The 15,520-nt window shown below is 37.2% G+C and overlaps 1 non-coding gene across 1 annotated transcript; it reads right to left on the bottom strand.

Annotated features, from left to right (window-relative positions):
• Positions 1–15,063: 15,063 nt before the first annotated feature.
• Positions 15,064–15,170, bottom strand: LOC141669853 (small nucleolar RNA R71). Its single transcript, XR_012554106.1, has one exon. It is a non-coding gene; the product is annotated as a small nucleolar RNA R71 (small nucleolar RNA).
• Positions 15,171–15,520: the final 350 nt, after the last annotated feature.

The following is a 15,520-nucleotide window of genomic DNA, read 5'->3' on the forward strand; positions in this document are numbered from 1 at the left end:
GATGTAGCTTCCTATCGTGCCACCTCTTCACCTTTTCCTTGTACATTTTGTTATTCTCGTACGCTTGAAGTCGGAATTCATCAAGTTCATTAAGCTGAAGCATTCTTTTCTTACCAGCTGCATCTAAATCCAGGTTCAACTTTTTCAACGCCCAGTAGGCCTTATGCTCAAGCTCCGCAGGTAAATGACATCCCTTACCGTACACCAACTGAAACGGGGACATACCAAGTGGAGTTTTGTATGTTGTTCTGTATGCCCAAACAGCTTCATCGAGCTTTAAGGACCAATCCTTCTTTGACGGACAAACAACCTTCTCTAGAATGCACTTTATCTCTCTGTTAGACACTTCTGCTTGACCATTTATTTGCGGATGATAGGCAGTAGCAACTCGATGATTCACATTATAACGCTGCATCATAGAAGTGAACTTACGGTTGCAGAAATGCGACCCTTCATCACTTATGATTACCCGAGGTGTTCCAAACCTTGTGAAAATCTGCTTATGAAGAAAATTCAGCACTGCCTTTGTATCATTTATCGGTAAAGCTTTGACTTCTACCCATTTTGAGACATAATCGACTGCCAGTAAGATGTACTGATTATTGCAGGACGAGATAAAAGGCCCCATGAAATCGATTCCCCAAACATCAAAGACCTCGACTTCAAGCATCACATTTAACAGAATCTCATCCTTTCTCGTCAAATTTCCCACTCTTTGGCAACGATCACACCTTAAAACAAACTGATGAGCATCCTTAAACAAAGTAGGCCAGAAAAAACCTGCTTGCAGAATACGAGCTGCCGTCTTCTCACCACCATAGTGTCCACCATAAACTGTGGAGTGGCAGTCTCGTAATATCCCCTCCGTCTCACAGAACGGGATACATCTCCTGATGATCTGGTCAGCTCCCTGTCTAAACAAATATGGTTCATCCCACATATACCACTTCACCTCATGCAGAAACTTCTTCTTTTGAGCTGAGGTCAAATTATGAGGCATTATATTGCTGACAAGATAGTTCACAATATCTGCAAACCATGGCTCTTCCTCCTGAACTGCGAACAACTGCTCATCCGGAAAAGATTCATTGATTAATGTCTTATCTTGTGAAGTAGACTCGGGATTCTCCAACCTAGAGAGATGGTCAGCTACCTGATTCTCAGTACCTTTTCGATCCTTGATCTCTAACTCAAATTCCTGAAGTAAGAGCACCTAACGAATGAGTCTCGGCTTCGAATCCTTCTTGGAAACCAAATAGCGAATGGCTGCATGATCAGTGAATACTGTTACTTTAGTCCCAAGCAGATAAGATCGAAATTTCTCGAAACCAAAGACTATAGCCAAGAGCTCCTTCTCCGTAGTGGTGTAGTTCATTTGGGCCCCATTTAAGGTCTTACTCGCATAGTAGACCACATGAAAGAGATTATTTTTGCGCTGCCCCAGAACTGCACCTACCGCATAATCACTCGCATCACACATCATCTCAAACGGCTCTATCCAATCTGGTGCTGTAATAACTGGTACAGTGATTAAACTCTTCTTGAGAGTCTCGAATTCCGCCAAACATTCATCATCAAATTTGAAAGGCACATCTTTCTCAAGAAAATTGCACAACGGCTTAGATATCTTCGAAAAGTCCTTGATGAATCACCAATAAAAACCCGCATGACCAAGAAAACTACGGATTCCTTTCACCAAAATAGGTGGTGGAAGATTTTCAATGACTCCCACCTTGGCCTTGTCCACCTCCAGACCCTTGCTAGAAACCTTATGCCCAAGAATAATGCCTTCACGCACCATAAAATGACATTTCTCCCAATTGAGCACCAAATTAGTTTCCACGCACCTTTTGAGTACGGCACGAAGATTATTTAAATATTCATCATACGAATGTCCAAAAATGGAGAAGTCGTCCATGAACACCTGGACATTATTTCCAATCATGTCAGAGAATATAGCCATCATACATCTCTGAAAAGTGGTCGGGGCGCCACATAACCCAAACGAAACTCTGCGAAAAGCAAACGTGCCTAATGGACAAGTGAAGGTAGTATTTTCCTGATCCTCTGGTGCAATACAAATCTGATTATACCCTGAATAGCCATCCAGAAGACAATAATACTCATGACCAGCCAACCTGTCAAGCATCTGATCAATGAATGGAAGAGGGAAGTGATCCTTCCTCGTGGCTTTGTTCAACTTCCGATAATCCATGCATACTCTCCATCCTGTAACTGTTCGAGTGGGGATGAGCTCATTCTTTTCATTTGTTATCACAGTGATACCTCCTTTCTTAGGTACACATTATACGGGGCTCACCCAAGAACTGTCAAAAATAGGATAAATGATGCCTGCATCTAGCCATTTCAGAATTTCTTTCTTCACCACCTCCTTCATGATAGGATTAAGTCTGCACTGTTGTTCAACGGTCGGCTTACTACCTTCCTCTAGCAGGATTTTATGCATATAATATGAAGGGCTGATCCCCTTGATGTCTGCTATGGTCCATCCAATAGCTAATTTGAATTCTCTCAAAATCCTTAAGAGCTTGTATTCCTCACTACCTGAAAGGTCAGATGCAATAATAATAGGTAAAGTAGACGCATCACCTAAAAAAGCATACCTCAAGTGTTCAGGTAATGGCTTGAGCTCCAAAGTAGATGCTTCCTCTATTGATGGTTTGAGCTTTCCTTCAGCATTCTTGAGGTCAGAAGTACCAAGAGATTCAAACGGCATGTCCAGCTTCCGCTTCCAGGGAGAAACATTCAGATATTGTAATTGCTCATTGCCATCTTCATCATCACTGTCAAAATCCCCCACTAAGGCCTTTTCCAATGCATCAGACATTAATATGCGATCGAGTTCCGAAGTAACCGCAGAATCAATCACATCCACTTTTAAGCACTCCTCATCTTCTGTAGGGAATTTCATTGCCTTGAATACGTTGAAGGTCACATCCTGATCTTGTACCCGCATAGTAAGTTCACCTTTCTGCACATCTATCAAGGTACGGCCAGTAGCCAAGAAAGGTCTTCCCAATATTATGGGAATCTTCTTATCTTCCTCAAAATCCAAAATAACAAAATCTACAGGAAAGAAAAGCTTATCCACCTTGACTAGCACATCCTCCACTATGCCCCTTGGATAAGTAATAGAATGATCAGCCAATTGTAGAGACATGTATGTGGGTTTTGGATCAGGCAAATCCAAATTTTTAAAGATCAACAACGGCATCAGATTGATGCTTGCTCCCAAATCACAAAGGCACTTGTCAAAAGTCAACTTGCCAATGGTTCAAGGAATGGTGAAGCTACTTGGATCTTTCAGCTTTGGAGGTAACTTTTGCTGCAGAACAGCGCTGCATTCTTCCGTGAGAGCAACGGTCTCAAGGTCATCCAGTTTCACCTTCCTTGAAAGAATACTCTTCATAAACTTCGCATAACTAGGCATTTGCTCCAGAGCTTCAGCGAAAGGTATATTGATGTGAAGTTTCTTGAACACCTCCAGAAACTTACCGAACTGTCTATCCAGCTTTTGTTGCTGCAATCTTTTAGGAAAAGGTGGTGGAGGATAGAGCTGTTTCTCCCCTGTATTACCCTCAGGCAGAGTGTGTTCAACAGTAGTCTTCCTTGGTTCCGCCGCTTTCTCCTTTTGCTTAGCATCTTCATCTCTAACTTCAGCTTCTCCTTCTTTTGCCTTTTCAAAATCAGCAACTTTTCCAGACCTTAAGGTAATAGCCTTGACTTGCTCTTTAGCTTCCTTCCTGCCTGGTACTTCCGTGTCACTGGGAAGTGTGCCAGGTTGACGATTGAGCACTGCATTGGCTATTTGACCGATTTGATTTTCCAAGGTCTTGATCGAAACCGCCTGACTCTTGCATAACAGCTTAAGTTCCTCAAAATCAGCACTAGTAGGTGCAGCTGCACTTCCCTGTTGAGGATATGATTGCCTTTGAGCATACTACTGTGGTTGCTGGAATCCAGGTGGATTAAACTGTTTACTCACACCTTGCTGATATGGTGGCTGAATAGCATTCTGATTACTACCCCAGCTGAAATTTGGATGATTTCTGTTATTAGGATGATAAGTAGCTGGCACAGGCTGCTGTTGTCGCTGATAATTATTCACATACTAAACAGATTCGTTGACAAGAGAACACTGATCCGTAGCATGAGAACCTGCACAAAGCTCGCAAACCATAGCTATTTGATTAACTCCATATGTAGCCAGAGAATCAACCTTCATTGACAGCGCTTGAAGCTGCGCTGCAATAGCGGTGGCTGCATCGACTTCCAGAATACCTGCTACCTTCCCAGGCATCATCCTCTGAGTTAGGTTTTGATGCTCATTTGCAGCCATAGTCTCGATAAGATTATAAGCCTCAGTATATAGCTTTTAGCCAATAAGGCGCCTCAAGCTGCTGCATCGAGCATGGGCTGAGATTGGGCCCCCAAACCATTATAGAAACCAGTGATCACCATCCAATCGGGCATTCCATGATGTGGACACTTCCTCAACATTTCCTTGTAGCGTTCCCTAGATTCGCACATAGATTCTGAAGATTGCTGCGCAAACTGAGTAAGAGCACTCCTCATAGCAGCAGTCTTTGCCATCGGATAATACTTTACCAGAAACTTTTGCGCAAGATCTTGCCAATTAGTGATGGACCCAGCTGGTTCAGAATGTAACCAGTCCTTAGCTTTGTCCCTCAGTGAGAATGGGAAAAGCCTCAGCTTGATAGCCTCATCAGTCACGCCATTATACTTGAAAGTGCTGCAGATCTCGACAAAATTCCTTATGTGCAAGTTGGGGTCTTCAGTCGCAGCTCCTCCAAAAGAAACAGAATTCTGCACCATCTGAATAGTGCCCAGCTTGATTTCAAAGGTGTTAGCTTGAATAGCCGGATGAAGAATGCTTGACTGAATATCATCAATTTTTGGCCGAGAAAAGTCCATAAGAGCTGGATCAGCCTGAACAATACGATCACCCATGATTACTGGTTCTTTCTGCTCAGTTCCTGAATCCGAATCTTCAAAATCTATCTTCTCCGGAATATCAGAACTTCGTCTGTCTCTTCAGCTGTATCTAAAGTCCTCTTGCGAGTACGAGAACGAGTTTGCATAAACGCTTGCTAAAGTACCTGAAACACAACCGAAAACAATAAGTAACAACTACGTCCTAATCACTGAGTCCTAATGACCAATGATGGTAAGTACATAAACTAAACAAATACGCCGAGTCCCCGGCAGCGGCGCCAAAAACTTGTTAGGGCGAAAACACGCGCTAATATTCACGCAAGTATACGCGTTCGCAAGTAATATAGAATACTTTCTAGTTCGTTCCCACAAAGACTCAGACTAATTATTGTTTAATTAAACTCACGCACCAATGTATGATTACTTCTCAATGTTAAGACACTAACACTTAGAATTGTTGACTAAATATTAACTACAATTAACTACTTAATTAATCACTTCAAATTAACAATATTAAAACACTCATGAGATCACAACTTCATTACTACTTCCTTCAATAGTTATTGTTATTACCTTTAGCATGTGACAGTGATGATATTAATCGAATAACACGAAACTGATAAAAGCCAACTTTCATTGTACTAATACCATTCTACCAGTCATCCACAATTAAGATGGAAGTTGAATAGTCATCAATTATGTTGAGTTCCTATATGTCTACAGAAATTGATAACACAACGATTTAAGCACAAGTTATTCCCTTTTGATTACACAGGGCAAATAAAACTGTTAGAGTTACCCACTAATCATGCACACCGTACATGAACCTATGCTAGCATGGCAAGTTCTAAATCTCAAGATCCACCGTCGCTTCACAAGAGATCAACACCCTATCTTATATGTTCGCGACGCACATAAGACGAATACGCACAACCAATACTAGATATCATACAATCATCACACACTAAAATATTAAACAATTAACTAAAGAATTCCATAGTAAATCCGTTACAACCCCATGATCACGATTAGCGCATAATAGCACTTATCGTCATCATGGGTTCATATGAAATCATGATAAACAAACACAAAAAATAATAACTAAACTAATTATATTAATCAGAGTACGTCACAAGGGTAAATAGGTTCAAAGTAAGAAAACTAGCATCCAACGTTACAACGAAACAAGAATCACAAGAAAATATGCTTCATCTTCGTTGCTGTGTGCTAAAACGGTCTTCTCCCTTCTCTCCTTTTCTCCTTGCTTAATACCACGATCCTCCTCTCTTGAAAACGTCTCCAAATCTACTTATATACTAGTCCCATAAAACTCAGATTACATAGAAGTTGGAAGCCAAACAGAAGTAGAAGTCAAAAACAATTTATTATTTTTCCCGACCCTGCGCGGCCGCTCAGCATAGCTGAGCGGGCGCTCAACTTTCTGTGCGGCCGCTCAGCATTGCTGAGCGGGCGCTCAGGACGCTACTGGAAAATTCCCGAGTTTGCTCCGTTTCTTCGCCGTAATCTGCCCCTTTCTTTCCTCTCGCAATGGTGAACACATGCCAAGGCTTATTCTTGATGATTACTCCTCTGAAATGCAACTAATACCCTGAAATGCATAAACACTAGAAAAACGCATCAAATACACAAAATACTTGATTTCAAGGCACCAATTTAAGCCATTTTAAGATGTTCTAAGTGGTATAAAATGCCACTTATCATGGCCCCATCCTATGTGATCTTTATCAAGCTCATGATAAAGATCAAGGTCAATCTAATATGGTGATGGTAATAAATACAACTACTTATTATATAAGTCTTCTTCTTTGTTTAGACTTCTTGTATGCCTCGTCCTCTTCTTTGTATCACCCTGGATAACCTTCTTGAGTCTTCAATTACATTACATGATTGAAAGTAAAACTAATCTAATGAACTTACAAGAATAACTCGAGTTACATTCGAGATTTATGATTACAAAGATTAACGACATGCAAGTCGTATTTAAAACCAAAACCAAAACCATTACACTAAGGTCGAAAGGCCATAACCATCCACCATGCTCATACAACACATAAAAGCATGTTAAAACACATAATCTGATCTTAACATATCATATTATCCATGATCTAATCATAAAAAGAAAATATGACAAAAATCAGAAAAATCAGAATCAAATCAGAAAAACAAGAATCACTGTTTACGGGCAGTAAACGACGTCAAACGCCTTACAGACGAGTCGTTGATAGCTTTTACTATTAGTTTTGTTCAGAAGCTCGTTTACCTATGGAATAAGGTATTTGTTTGTGTAAATCGGACACCAGACCCAGATTTTTGCAAATCTGCAGCAGCCAATTCAGAATTCGTATCTAATATGATTCTCATAATTAGGACAAACATAAATCATGTATATATCAGTATATATACATAATACATAATCATCTTATGATTATACAACTCACATGAATATCATATATTCAAAACCATACATATATAAGCATATTATATCAACATCAAATCATGGCGAATCACGTACATGCTCATATATCGAAAATAGTTAAACACATAAACGAATTAAAAACTTTTCGCAAGTAGCTCTGATGCCATTGAAGGGTTTTTAGCACATAAACGCAGCGAAAACGTAAATTTAATCTTAAAAAAAATGAAACCCTCCGCAGAATCCATGCGAAAAATAATATTTAATTCGTAGTTCAGTATGTTTACCTTAAGAAGCTTTACGTTAATGGAAATATGGAGGTCTTTAATGGCGATCCAAGAATGATGAACGGAGATCCTTAGCAGCTGCTCCTCAAGTGTGAAGCACACCACCGGTATCCACCAAGAAAACGATGTAATGAAGGAGGAGGAGATGGAGAGAATTAGGGTTTTGTAAATCTTTTTGGTTGAGGCAAAAATAGGGTCTATAATAGTATATTTATAGACAAAATTTTCAGCTGAAAATTTTCCCATAAAATATTATTATTATTAACTCTTTATTATTCTCACTAATAATTAAAACACCTTTTAATTATTAATCCTTTTTCTAAACTCTTTAGAAATAATTCTCTCACTTGATTTAATTTCCAAAAATTAAATTCTTAATTAATAATATTAAGAACCTTTTCTTAATTAATTTAAAATCAATTAAATCTCATTTAATCAATTATTAATTTTCCAATTAATTATTTATTTCATAAATAAATAATTATCAGCCATTATTAATTAATTCCTCCACCATTAAATCATTCTCTTTTATGGTGTGACCCTGTAGGTTCAATAATAAGCCGGTAGTAGAAATAAATAATAATAAAACTATTTTATCATTATTTATATAAATTCTCTAATTCATTAAATATGATTAATTAATTAATCATATTTATTTTACATCGTGAGGAATACTTCTCAGCATATCGCGACTATCCGAATAATACGAATTCACTACTTAGAATACCAAGAACCTATTCAGTGAGTAGTTACTGTACAATTAATTCCTTCTACCCTGCAATATCACGATTAAATATAAGGCATGAAACTTGTGTCAATCCTATCTTATTTAATCACTTGCTTTCCCATTCACTATGCTTAGTTCTATTTAATGTAAATTAGAAACTCCTTTCTAATTTCATTCACTCTGGCCAGAAATTCCTGAACTAGCATAAGTGGATCAGCATTGAACATTCTCTTGCTTCACTGGAAGGGGTAGATCCTTTATTGATCATACACTATCTTCGTGTATAAATTCCTATACCCAGTAGAGCCCTTATAATTGTCCCTTGAGACTAAGAACTAAACCAAAGCATAGTTCAGTGTACACAAGATGACTATGATGACCTCAAGTCTAAGGATACTTGTACAACTATCACTATGTGAACAACTGCTAACACGTGAGTGAACTCCATCAGTTGTTCAGCTGTGTGAGTCATCTTCAGTGAACTTATTCTATAATAAGCACCTACATACTAGCTATAGTGTCACCACACAAATGTCTATGAGAACAGACATCATTCGTAATGAAGCAAGCATAGTATGCTCCGATCTTTGCGGATTATTAATTACCAGTTAGTAATCCTACGACCAGGAACTATTTAAGTTTAGAGTTATCATCTTTTAGGTCTCATTATTATGATCTCATCACAATCCATAAAAAGCTTTACTCTAAACTGTGGTATATCTTATTTAAACATTTAAATAGATAGAGCCCGCAATAAAAACAAAACAAGTCTTTTATTAATATCAATGAAATCAAAACATATTACATAAAAGTTATTCCTAAATCCTCATACATGATTGGACTTAGGACATATCTCTTTCAGGCCGCGCCAGACTTTCAGAAACAGCGTGCGCCCACCCTGGTATGGGGGCTGCCGCGTGGTGTCGTTTGGGCAGAATCCTAATTCTACTTGATTATTGAGAGAATTAAAGCCCCGATTAGTCTGAAGCCTATATATACCCTAAATAAGACATTTTTAGCGACAAGGAGCAAGGGGGAGTAATAAGAAGACCTGAAGAGCACGAGACGACTACGGAGAAGAAGACTTTTGTAACACCCCCAAATCCGGGGTCGGGGATCCGGGTTGTCACGAGTTCCATTTCCCTTAACAACACCCAATCTTAATAAATAATCAACTACTCTGTACTGTGACCCCACCATTAAACACACACACCACAAGTTATAGCCTCAGAGATGAATATCCAAAAATAATCACAAGTCGTTTTATTCCACAATTATATGCCAATGTACCTTAAACAGGTTTCTGAATAAATTTACATTTCTTTGCCATTATTACAATTCATAATATACATAAGTCTGGTACATTATTAGTTGAAAACTTAGCCTATTGGTAATTTCTACCTCAGCTACAGTGGCCTCAACGCTTCCAGAAAGCTGCAGAACGTTTCCTATCTGCTTGCGAATTGGGAGCTTGGTCCTGTTCATCTTATCTATCTGATGTTGTGTGATGAAAGAAGAAGCAAGGGTGAGCAGCAATCCCACCAAAATAATATGTATAATGATTAACAATATATGAGCCTTCTCATAGTACTCATGAAAGTCTTGGTCAAAAGAAATGAACCAATTTGATATCTTAATGCGATGAAGTCACAAAATATTCAGTATATATATACATATATACTTTTCAAAATATGGGAAGTCCTCTTCCATGCAGTGTATAACTGTATAAAAATATCGTTGCAAGGTGATCTCATATATCTAACCTTGTCTCAACGTTTTTCTGAAAATCTTTGTCATTCATAAGACAATTATTTACTAGATATAAGTTTAAAAGATGAAGTTACAAGATACTCCAATATACTTATATCTTTCCCAAATACTACTTGAACTACCACCGTTCAAGTTATAATCAGTTTCAAAAGTTCATCACATAGATGAGACTACAAGACAAGATTTGAATAGATTCAATCTTTGAATATCATTATAAATAATGAAGTTACGAGATACTTCATTAAGTCCCGACATATATATACACCTATATATATATATATATACATTTCCTGAAAACCTCTGTCATGTAAAGTATGAACAGGATTGCAATATCCAATAAATTTGGAAAGGAAAGAATTTTGGCATAAACCTGATATCTTGCTGATCAGGCAAAGATACCAATAAGTAACCTTTTCTACTAGTAGATGGACGAATTCCCCACTGGTCATCACCCTGGTCGCAATAGGACCTTATGCTGGACTGCCACTCAGCCACTTATGCATTTGATGGACTCCCACTGAGCCACTTACACTATCATGGACGCCCACTGAGCCCATGTTGCTTATGCCGACTTAAATAGATGGACTTACTTCCCGAACGTTGGGTAAGTAATCAATTCATTTACCAAAACCGCAACCTTGTTGCGAATATAAAATACACCACAGAGCCGGATCCATCAGGTTTTGAGCGAGTATTTAAATCCCCTTAAAAAGGAAGATCTTAAATATAAAAATGAGTTTTGGGATCCGCTCTAACTTTTAAAAATCATTTTGAAGACTCGAAAATACTTTAAAGAGTGTTTGGAGTAATGCTGATTTAATGAAGTAAATCAGTCCCAATATTTTTAGAAAATGTCTGAATATTATTATTTAAATAATATTCCCATAAAGAATAATCTTTATACAAATAATTGAAGTAGAAGTTGTAAGACTTATACTTGAAATGAGTATTAAATAACCAAAGATATACTTATACGAAAGTACTATCTTTATTTGAATAATCGAAAATAAGTTTGATTATCGAAACATTATTCTTTAATAAAATAAAGAATATTATTAAATAATAAGCGGAGTCATAATACCTCGAATGAATATTATAAATAATATTCATTAAATACAATAAATGAGTCAATACATCCTTAAATGACTATCCAATTAATAATCATTAAATAATATAAACTGAGTCATAAGCCCTCGAATGAATATTCGAAATAATATTCAATAATAAAATAAAGGAGTCATAAGTCATCGGATGAATATTCGAAATAATATTCAATAATAAAATAAAGTTAAAGTTATCGAATAAACCTTATTCGATTAATAGTTTTGAAAACTATAACCATATATATATAAAAATATATATTATACTCGGGAACATCGACTCCCGGTTTAGAAATATGTTCACCTTTTGATCCCCTACACTAAGGGTAAACTCAATACCGCTTATCTCTAGCATAGGTATTATGCAACTGTAAGCATTTTAACCAACAGAAATATAAATCAAGAATATGAAACAGGCATGCATATATACCATATCACATGCTACAATATATCGCAAGAAATTACTAATAACAAATATGCATTTATCGCAAGATCATGCATATACACATATACATCACAACAACAGTTATACGGGTAGAAAACTTGCCTGAGTGCTCCCGGATAGACTTAAGCTTAGAGTGGGTCCGATAACCTATGAACAACAACATAAGTCGGAATTAGACCCCGGTCGCTTAAGAAACTAGACTTTAACCATTTAGAGTCCTAACGTTCGCTTTCGCGCTTAACGACTTACTTAAGTCGCTCGAGTACCCCCGGCTCCCCCATTTTTAATAAATTAACCATTACGAGTTTTAAAGCGATTCTTTTGCAAGTGTCTTAGCAACTGCCTATTACACCTTACATAAATGTTTCATACTTCAATTAGTCCTTTAAGGTCTTTAACCTATGTTTCAAAGTAAGGCGAGGGGTAATGTTTCGTTCGCGAAACGTCGTTACTTAAAACGGCCGTTTCTCCTAAACCGTTCATCGGAATCAAACGAACCACATATCAAAACGAAGCTCGTAACATAAACTATCTAAAAATGGCAATGGTCAACATCTATCAGGGGGTTCTCGGGTCCTAATATTATGAACAAAAGCAGTCTAAAGTAAATCGGACATTACGACGACTATGTTTACGCGATTTCCCAAATTTAAACCATTCCAAAACCATCACAATTCAATCCACAATCACAACCAAATCAAAACTCCATCCATACTACATCATAACAGCCCCAACAACTCAACTTTAACAATTTATACTTATTCCCCACATGAACTAAAAGCTTTACTTAAGTTCTTTAACTAATTAACAAGATTTACAACTCCAAAAACACCACAAAACCAACTAATCTCTACAAACTCAACCAAACTTTAAACAAACAAGCCTCATGCTTCACATATACTATATCAATCATATTCATTCCTAATTACTCAAAACCAAAGCTAGGGTTTGGAGTTTATACCTTCCTTGGAGCTTTTAATCCATGAAAGATCCTTGAAATGCCCATGGAAGCCTTAATCTAACCTCCTACAAGCTTGTTCTTTCAAAGAAATCAAGAACACAAAAATTAATTTCAAGAAAGTATTATTCACCATCTTCTTCCATGATTTATAGAAAAAGATTGGCTTGGAATTAGAAGCTTAAACTTATAGGAAGTATGTAACTATCCATGGGGAAGCTTAGATAAATACCTTGCTAAATAGTAAGTGGTGGAGCTTGGATCTTCATTTTGTTAAGAAAGAAGCCGAGAGCTTCATGAAGAAATGAAATATCTTTGTGTTTTGTGAGTTGTTTGCTTGGTTACTAGCTTTTGATTTTGGTAAATTACCTTTTTAACCATGAAATTTGTGTGGTTATTAATCAACCACACCTCCTTCCCTTATGTCATGCTTAGGTCATCCTCATGATGTCATCCTTCCCTCCTTGTCCTCTTCTCATTGGTTGGGTGACATCATCCTCTCTAATCCCTTTGATTAACTTCCTAATTGTTTGCCTAATGACCGCTGATCTGTTATACGGTTCGCTTAACTTTCGTTTTCATTTATCATTTGAGGGATCATACCCGGGATCTTATTACTTAGGTTCCCTTAACCTTTCTCAATATATTGTATTCCTTTTATGATCCTCTCTTATAATCCTTTAATTTAAATCATTTTTATCCTGTTACCTTATACTCAATTCTTTCCGTATCTAGTGGATTTCCGGGAAAAAATCAAAGTGTTCGGAATTGGATTCTGACGATCTTTACATACACTTATATGTCATATAGAGTGCCAATAAAATCTCAGAATTTCCATAAAAGAACCCCTACCTAGTGTGGCATGAAAAGTTTTCTCATTCAGCAAAAACACTATTCACAAGGGTTTCAAAAAATTTCCAAAAATTGGGGTTATTACAACTTTTGTTTTCTTTAATATAGTTGATACTTGGATGCTTATTTTTGATTTGTCTTGAACCCTAATACTCTTATATTGTTTATTATCATGATTTTATTGGAACCCATGGTGACGATGAGTTCGATTATGAACTAATCGTTGTCATGGGGTTCTAACGGATTTACTTATGGATTTCTATAGTAATTGTTTTGATACCTAAGTGTGTGGTGATTGATTGATATCCTAGTATTGGTTGTGCTTATTCGTCTTATGTGCGTAGCTAATATATAAGATAGTGTGTTAATCTCTATTGAAGCGACAATGAATGTAGAGGTTTAGAACTTTCCATGCTAGCATAGGTTTATGTATTTGTTATGCATGATTCATAGGTAATTTTAACCATCTTGCTTGCCCTTTGTAATCATGATGGATAACTAGTTCATTAAACCTTTATGTTATCAAATTCTGTAGACATATAGGGTCTTAACATAATTGGTGTCTATTCAGCTTCTATCTCTTTTGTGAATGTCTGGTATTAAGGTATTCGTACAACGAAAGTTGGCGTTTACTAGTTTTGTATTATCTGATTAGTTGTCATCACCATTACATGCTAAGGTTAAGAACAATGACTATGAATGAAGTAGTAATGAAGTTAGAATCCCATGTTTGTCTCATATAGTTAATTCAATCATTTTTATTCTTAGTTAACTACATGTTAGTTTAATTTAGTTATAATCAATCTCAACTTGTTATTGTCTTAGTATTGAACGATAGCCATACCAATGTTGCATAAGTGCATAAATTGAAATTAACCTAAACCAATATTTATGGGAACGAATCTGATTTATATCTTATACTACTTGCGAACGCGTATACTTGTGTGTAAATTTAGTGCGTGTTTTCGCGCTAAAAAGTTTTTGGCACCGCTGTCGGGGACTCGGTGTTAATTTTTAGTTTATGTGCTTGGCATCAATGGTCGTTAAAGTTCACTGACTCAGACTCTCTTACTTACAAGGTTTACTTTAGTCATGTGTTTCAGGTACTCTAGTTATCATTGCAATGGGAGAACCTGTAGCAAATCTGAAAGCATTGATGGATTATTCTCAACCAAAGATTAATGACATTCAATCTAGAATTGTCAGGCCAACTATCACAGCTAATACCTTTGAGATCAAGCCTGACATAATTCAGATGGTACAAAATTCAGTCCAGTTTGGGGGTTCTCCAACAGAAGACCCAAATATGCACATTAGAGATTTCATCGAGATCTGTGAAACTTTCAAGTTCAACAATGTTTCTGAAGATGTTATAAAGCTGAGGCTTTTTTCATTCTCTCTAAGGGACAAGGCTAAGAACTGGTTACACTCTCTACCAACTGGTTCTATCACTACTTGGGAGGATCTTGCTCAGAAGTTTCTTACTAAATTCTTCCCTATGACGAAGACAGCTGCACTCAGGAATGCTCTTACTCAATTTATACAGCAATCAGGAGAAACTCTATGTGAAGCTTGGGAGCGCTACAAGGAGATGCTTAGGAAGTGTCCTCATCATGGCATGCCTGATTGGATGATCATCAATTGTTTTTACAATGGTTTGGGAGCACGGTCTAGACCCATGCTTGATGCAGCATCAGGTGGAGTATTATGGGCAAAGAGCTATAAGGAAGTTTACGAGCTAATTGAACTGATGGTTGCTAATGAATATCAGTATCCAACCCAGAGATTGCCACATGGCAAAGTAGCAGGAGTTCTGAAAGTGGATACAGCTACGACTATCACTGCTCAACTAAATGAGTTGTCTATGAAGATCGATTCTCTGGCTAACTATGGTGTTAATCAGATAACCAGTGTTTATGAGCTGTGTGCAGGTTCGCATGCGAAGGAGCAATGCGCTATATCTAGTGAAT

The sequence above is a fragment of the Apium graveolens genome, chromosome 6 (genome assembly GCF_009905375.1).
Source record: "Apium graveolens cultivar Ventura chromosome 6, ASM990537v1, whole genome shotgun sequence".
NCBI classification, from domain to species: Eukaryota; Viridiplantae; Streptophyta; class Magnoliopsida; order Apiales; family Apiaceae; genus Apium; species Apium graveolens.